The sequence below is a fragment of the Callorhinus ursinus genome, unplaced genomic scaffold (assembly GCF_003265705.2).
Source record: "Callorhinus ursinus isolate GAN/ISIS: 27379988/994484 unplaced genomic scaffold, GSC_fseal_2.0 scaffold27, whole genome shotgun sequence".
In the NCBI taxonomy this organism is placed as follows: domain Eukaryota; kingdom Metazoa; phylum Chordata; class Mammalia; order Carnivora; family Otariidae; genus Callorhinus; species Callorhinus ursinus.
The window spans coordinates 14,353,570-14,361,587 of NW_027397089.1; the positions used below are offsets into that span (position 1 = coordinate 14,353,570).

Genomic DNA, 8,018 nt, shown 5'->3' on the forward strand with positions numbered 1-8,018 from the left:
ATATATATATATATATATATATACACACACACATATATATTTAGCTATAACACACACTGGTTGTTCAGTATTACAGATTACATAATACTTATTAACAGAAAGACTTTACACCCTTTAGAGTCATTTACACATAAAAAGAAAATCAGGAGGCACCTGGGTGGCTTAGTCAGTTGAGTGTCCGACTCTTGGTTCAGGTCATGATCACATGGGTTGTGAGTTTGAGCCCCACCTCAGGCTCCGTGCTTAGCGGGGGAGTCTGCTTGAAGGTTCTCTTCCCCCTCCCACTGCACGTGCACATGCTCGTGTTCTCTCTCTCTCTAAAATAAATAAATCTTTTTAAAAATTAGTAAATGGGGACACCTGGGTGGCTCAGTCGGTTCAGCATCTGCCTTCGGCTCAGGTCATGATCCCAGGGTCCTGGGATCAAGTTCCACATCCAGCTCCTTGCTCAGCAGGGATTCTGCTTGTCCTGCCTGCCGCTCCCCCTGCTTGTGCACTCTCTTGCGCTCTCTCTCTCTCTGACAAATAAATAAATTTTTAAAAAGTCTTCTGGGGCGCCTGGGTGGCTCAGTAGGTTAAGGGTCTGCCTTTGGCTCAGGTCATGATCCCAGGGTACTGGGATCAAGCCCCACTTGGGGCTCCCTGCTCAGAGGGAAACCTGCTTCTCCCTCTCCCTCTGCCTGCCGCTCTGCTTACTTGTGCTCGCTCTCTCTGACAAATAAATAAAATCTTTTTTTAAAAAAAGTTAATTTTAGGAAGTCTTTTGTATTCATTCAATAACAATTTATTAACATTTTAAAATATAAAACACTATGGTAGAAACTGAAAAATATAGACAAATAAATCACAAGATACAAAAGTCAGTTATAATAACAGAGCATTTATGATTTTGGCTTCCTGATTTTGTTGACAACTTTGTGACTGTTTCACCGAAGAATGTTCTGGATCAATGGATTCATTAAACTCAGGCTTGCAGTGAGTGATGCTCAAAGGTAATCATTGCACTAGGAGGAAACTTCCATTCTTCCCCTTCCGAGCCCTTAATCTGCTATCGTGCAGGTCACGGATCCATCATTACAAACAGAAGGAGACAGACATCAAGGGGTTAACTGATGGTGCAAAGTCAAAGCTGATGGGAATTAGCAGTTACAACTATCTTCCAGCTAGCTAACTCCCCTTCATTCACATTCACTAAAGAGTCTGCACTTTGCCTCCAAGCATAGTCTAGATCTCCACTACTACTCTTATGATCATTCCGATTCCAAAATGCATGTAAGGGATTAGCGGCACACTCTAGCCTCTCAGTGACTCAACTTCCTTACATCCAGTGATCACATCCTCACTCTCTCTTCAATCACCCACTCTCAGAGTGATCTTTGGGATATTTTTAATGTAGCAATTAATGTATCATGAGCAAAGTCTTAATTTCAAGCATCCCACTCTGACCAGACTCCTGCCTTTCCGGTTCATTTCCACTAGAGACAATGAGTCCAGTAGTTCTTCAACCCCACCAGAACCTACGATCTCTTGATTTTTCACTCCCCACCCAAATCAGATTCCATAGACCACGTATCTTCCTGGGAATCTCTTCCTCCATTCTACTTGCCTAATAAAATCCAAGTTCTCGTTAGAACCAACCCTCCACTAATTCCATGACGGCACCCACATAGCTCACCACGGCTGGGGGGAAATGTACACAGTAATGGTATCTGCTCTCACTTGAAAGTTAGGCTAACAAACCTCATGTTACTTCCGTGCTGTCCAGTATTTCTATTACATTTCCTTATTCCATTCATTCTTCACACCTTCACCTCTCTTCCTAGAAGAGAGAAGAATGGAATATATCCAACTGCCTACTCTCTTCTGGCACTGACATGTCTAACAGGCATCTCAAATTTAACCAAACTCAATTTCTTCACCAAATCTCATGCTTGTTAACTCTTCCCCAACCTTTAACTCAGCTGCTCAAACAGGCTTAGAGTCACCCCCTACACACACACACACACACACACACACACACACACACACACACACTCTATCTCCTACCCCCTCTTGCCAACCTCAGTGCTACTACCTCAGGTGAAGCCACCATTTCTTTCCTCAACTCATATAAAACCCCCAACAGCTTTCCCTGCTTCCACGTGTGAACAGTACACTCTGTTCCCCAGGAAGCAACCAGTAATCCTTTTAAGGTAAGTCCTTTCACTTTATTCACCTGCTCAACACCCTCCAGTGACTCTGGTCATCTTTAGAATAAAACTCAAAGCACTCTCTCTAATGGCTTAATGAAACCCTAAATTACCAGTTAGCAAACTAGGGCCAACATGCAAAATCTGGCCCATGGCATGTTTTTGTAAAAAAGGCTTTTCTGGAACACAGCCATGCCCTTTCATCTTTGTAACATGTCTGGTTACTTTCCTGCTACAAGGTCAAAGATGAGCAGCTATGACAGAGACCTGAAAGCACCCAACTATTCCTTACAGAACAAAGGTTGACGTGCCTCTGGTCTCCTCTCACACGCTGGGTTCCCGCCACACTGGCCGGCTTTCTCTGCACACAGTGGGCCGAGCCCGCTCCCGTCTCAGGCCTGGAACTTCCACCCTCTGCCCAGAACGTGCTTCTCCCACACATCCCACGTCCCACATCCCACATCCCATGTTAGCCAGGCCTCTCTACTCAAATGTCACCACCACGAAAAGAACTTCCCTGACTGTGCTCACTAAAACAGCACCTACCTTTCTGGTTCCTCAGGCTGCTTCACTTCTCTGCCTGGCCTTCAGCACTGACCTCATATATGTCGTTGGCTTATCCCTTACCTCCCCACAGAATGTTAAGTTCTATGAGGGCAGGCCTTCTGCTCTGTTCATTCTTGTATTCCCGGAACACTGCACATAGTAGGAATTCAATAAGTACTGAACAACTGGGTTTTCTTGGTCCTCATTTGAGCCTTCCTTGTTGCTCACTTGATTCCTCCTTTTTCTTCAAGTTCCTCTACTTTGAATAGATTGTAGAGGAAAAACAAAACTTAAAAATCATAAAAAGAGAATACTGTACTTTAATTTTGCCTGAGAATGCTTAATGTAAGATGATATAAATTACATAACATGCAATCTGAAAACACATCTCTGACCCTTGTATATACTTAACTCTCATTTACAGTAATGACACCAGAGCAATGGATAAATCAACAACAGATGACTATTTATTTCTAACAGTTTGAACTTCTGGTTTCTATTCTGGCGTGTAAGGAGTTTGGAAGTCATCACCCTGTCCTAACAAGTGAAAAAGCTGAATTGTAAATCAACAACTCTTCTTAGATCCATCAGAGTATTGGGATCACAGGGCAAGCCACTGCTCCCAAAACTGGAGAGACAAACAGGTGGATAAAGAGAATCACAACTTGCCTGGAGCAGAAACCTCCATGGGAACCAGCACTGGAGTAGAAACACCTAAACCATAACTGGCAAATTGCTAAGGCGGAGTGTGGGTAAGTCTGAGAGGTAAAAACTGCAAGGGCACGCAGTCTTAGGGAAGGCCCTCCTACAGTTTTCTAACTTTTATCTCCAGGAATTCTAAGAGCTTTGCGGAGTGAAGACAGAAAAAAGTCCTCTCCTGCTTTTGGCAGAAGGAGGGGGAGAGTGACATTTTGAAATACACCCAACACATTCTTCAATTTTTAACAAGACCTGTCCTCAAGAGCCTAAACTTATATAGTTTTATGAGAGCCTCACTGACCTGGGAGAAGTCTTCCAGGTGGGATAAGGTCAATACCCAACTCCAGCCTCCACTAGCCATCCTGCCCCAGCTGAGGAGGCAGAAAGAGGAAGCACTTGTGAAGGTCACAGCCTGGGAGTACACGCTCTCCCAACAGCTGGACTATAACACCCTTCCCCTCCGCCTACCTCACCACTATGTTGCTAACGCCAAATACCACAGTTCTTTGTACCAGGCACATCACGTCCAGCTTTCAGCAACTACATGGAGGCTAAAAGGCAAAAAGCACATTTTAAAGAGACTGAGCAAGTATCAGAACCAGACTCAGATACAGCAAGCCTGTTGGAATTATCTGATTGAGAAATTTAAAAAATGAATATGGTAAGAGAAGAAGTATTAATATGCTAATGAAAATAAGCAGGCAACATTCAAGAACAGATGGGTAATGTAAGCGGAGACGGAAATTAAGAGAATCAAAAAGAAATGCTAGAAATCAAAAACACCGTAAGAGTTTGATGGGCTCATTAGCAGACTAAACACAGTTGAGGAAAGCATCTGTGAGCTTGGGGATCTATCAGTAGAAACTTCCAAAACTAGAAAAGCAAAGGAAAAAAGAAAAGAAAAAGGGAACAGAATATCCAAGGACTGTGGGACAGCTACATGCAATGGGAAGACAAGGAGAGAGAAATGAACAGAAGAAATACTTGAAGCAATGGAGACAGAGAATTTCCTAAAATTAATGTCAGACAGCAAACCACAGTCACAGGAAGCTCAAAGAACAAGCAGGATAAAATGCCAAAAATATTTACAACTAGGCATGTCATATTCAAACTACTGAAAATCAAAGATAAAGAAAAATTCTGGAAAGAAGCCTGAGGCAAAAAATACCACCTTCTCCACAGAGGAGCAAGGATAAGAATAACATCAGACATCTCAAAAACCACACAATTAAGGAAAGTGGAATGAAATATTTAAAGTGTTGAGAGAAAAAAAATAATAATAAAGTGTTGAGAGAAAAAAAAAAAGCTAAAATTCTGTATCCTGTGAAATTATCCTTCAAAAGTGAAGGAGAGAGACAAATACCATATGATTTCACTTTATATGTGGAATCTAAAAAACAAAATAAATGAATAAAACAGAAACAGACTCACAGATACAGAGAACAATCTGGTTGCCAGAGGGGAGGTGGGGTGGGAAGAGGGGCAAAATGGAGGGAATTAAAAAGTACAAGCTTCTAGTTATAAAATAAGTAAGTGACAGGGGTGCAATGTCCAGCATGGAGAATATGCTAACAATTTTGTGTGGTGACATATGGTGGCTAGATTTATCCTGATCACTTCATAATGTGTGTGTGTGTGTGTGTGTGTGTGTGTGTGTGTGTATAGAAGCACTGTGTTGTATACCTGATACTAATGTAATATTGTATGTCAATGACACTTCAATTAAAAAAAATGTAAAGGAGAAATGCTTTCTCGGGCAAACGAAAATTGAGAGAATTTGTAGCCAGTAACCTGCCTTGCAAGAAATATTAAAATAAGTTCTTCAGGGGCACCTGACTGGCTAAGTCAATAGAGCATGTGACTCTTGATCTTGAGGTCCTGAGTTCAAGCCCCATGTTGGGTGTAGAGCCTACTTAAAAATAAATTAAATATTAAAAAAAGAAAAGTTCTTCAGAGAGAAGGAAATGATATAGGTCAGAAACTCAGATCTGCATAAAGGAAGAACATTAGACAAGAAATAAGTGAAGATAAAATACTTCCACTGTTGCTTTTTTTTTTTTACCCTATTTACCTTGTTATATGTTATAAATTAAAAGTAATTTCAAAAAAAATTTTTAAGGGGCACCTGGGTGGCTCAGTCGTTAAGCCTCTGCCTTCAGCTCAGGTCATGGTCCCAGGGTCCTGGGATCGAGCCCCGCATCGGGCTCCCTGCTCGGCAGGAAGCCTGCTTCTCCCTCTCCCACTCCCCCTATTTGTGTTCCCTCTCTCGCTGTGTCTTTCTCTCTCTGTCAAAAAAATAAAATATTAAAAAAAATTTTAAGTAATTTCAATCCCTAGGCAATCAGAGTTGCATTAATAAGTGGAAATAGTTTAGAAGCAGACAAAAAGATGAGGAAAACTTGGTTAAGATTTCCTTGACACTAATTGATTTCTTCCTGAGATGCTTATTTAAGGCTTTCAACACAGCCTTGACAAATACATTCAAATAACTTACCACTTATGAAAAAGGTATAGTAGGGGGGCACCAGGTGGCTCCGTCAGTTAAGCGTCTGACTCCCGGTTTCGGCTCAGCTCATGACCTCAGGGTCAAGAGGTGAGCTCAGCCCTGGGTGTGGGACCTGCTTAGGATTCTCTCTCTCCCTCTTCCTCCGCCCACGTCCTTATTCCCCCTACCCCCCTAAAAAAAGCATAGTACTAAGGTCTCTGGGTTTAGAATTAGGCTCAGCAACCTGCTGGCTGTAAAGTATTGGGAAAGTTACCTAAGTAATTCATCTATAAAACAAAAATAGTGAAACCCGTATTTCATATGTTAATTGTCAAGATTAAATATGAAGGATATGGAAATTCACCCAGCTCTCTGTCCAGCCAATTCTAATGCTTAATGACAGAGTATAAACACTATGAATCAGGTAACTTTCTCTTTACACTAGCTTCATAAATTAGCTAACAAGTTTATAGACAATCTTTAGTAAATGTATACAATTCCAGAGCATGCATTTTGTAGACATCACCCCAGCTGTACCTTACTTTCCTGTATCTCAGGGTGCCTGGGTGGCTCAGTCGGTTAAGCATCTGCCTTTGGCTCAGGTCATGATCCCAGAGTCCTGGGATCGAGCCCTGCATCGGGCTCCCTGATCAGCGGGGAGCCGGCTTCTCCCTCTCCCTCTGCCACTCCCCCTGCTTGTGCTCTCTCTCTTTCAAATAAATAAAATCTTAAAAAAAAAAAATCCCCTGTATCTTATATTTATTTTTATTTTTTTTAAAGATTTTATTTATTTATTTGTCAGAGAGAGGGAGCAAAGCAGGGGGAGCGGCAGGCAGAACAGGCAGAGGAGGGAGCCTGTTAGCAGGGAGTCTGATGCGAGGCTTGATCCCAGGACCCTGGGATCACGAGCTGAGCCGAAGGCAGCCACTTAACTGATTGAGCCACCCTAGTTTTTTAAACAATATTATCTTGCTTCATCATAATAGTACGAAACCTTTAAAACATGAGGGGATGGGGCACCTGGGTGGCTCAGTCAGTTAGGTGTCTGACTCTTGATTTCAGCTCAGGTCATGATCTCTGGGTGATGAGATCAAGCCCTGAGTCAGGCTTGAACTGGGCATGGAGACTGCTTAAGATTCTCTCGCCCTCTCCCTCTGCCCAGCCCCCTGCTTGCACGCATACACATGCGCACACACACGCTCTCAAAAAAAATAAAAAATAAAAAATAAATAAATAAAACAAGAGGGGAAATAAAAAGGTAAAGAACAAACGATTAGTTTTCCATTTTCTCGAAGGGATGGATGAAATGATCCTAGGAGAGCATTTTAAAAGTACCTCAACCTCCAATCTTCATAATATGGCACCTAACAGGAAATGCCTACTACACACATCTCTGTTGCTCACTATGATTCACTTCTGTATTTTCATTTTCCCTTTTTTTCCTAGCAAAGAAGACAAAATTTGAACTGATATTAACTAAATTTGCTTTGAATTTCTGTCTCATGTTCAAATTTCTTTGTAACTATACATAGTAACTACTTTTTCCATACTAAATATTGTTCTCTATTTTAGGAAGTAATCCCTATGTTGCTAAGTTCCTAAGGGATTTGCACAATGTCACAAAATAAGCCATGATGCTGAACACAAAAAACAATTTTTCGCTCAGTCCCACAGTAATGAGGTTATATATTTTCCCTATTTGGAAATACATCCAGGTAGGACTTGTCTGCCAGTTTGAATATGACATATCATAAAGGCAAGACTACTTTTTTAAACATTTATTTATTTGAAAGAGAGAGTGCATGCACAGGGCCGGGGGAGGGAGGGGGGAGAGGGAGAGGGAGAGAATCTCAAGCAGATTCTCCACTGAGCGCAGAGCCTGACACAGGCTCAATCTCACGACCCCAGCCAAAATCAAGAGTCGGTCGCTCAACCAACTGAGCCACCCAGGCGCCACAAGGCAAGACCACTTTTAAGGACTTTAAGGGCATTTTTGATGTTTTATCTCTCACAAAGATAAAATGAGCCATGTCCTATATTCTGTATCACTCCATTACTTTTTTATATCCCATTTTAAAAGAAAACATGTAATGGTACAG

The 8,018-nt window shown here is 41.8% G+C and overlaps 1 long non-coding RNA gene across 1 annotated transcript; it reads right to left on the reverse strand.

Annotated features, from left to right (window-relative positions):
• Positions 1 to 823: 823 nt before the first annotated feature.
• On the reverse strand, positions 824 to 5,700 carry LOC141370184 (uncharacterized). The gene is made up of 4 exons (XR_012374014.1): positions 5,560 to 5,700; positions 3,903 to 3,985; positions 3,736 to 3,805; positions 824 to 2,994 (listed from the first exon to the last, which is right to left on the reverse strand). It is a non-coding gene; the product is annotated as an uncharacterized lncRNA (long non-coding RNA).
• Positions 5,701 to 8,018: the final 2,318 nt, after the last annotated feature.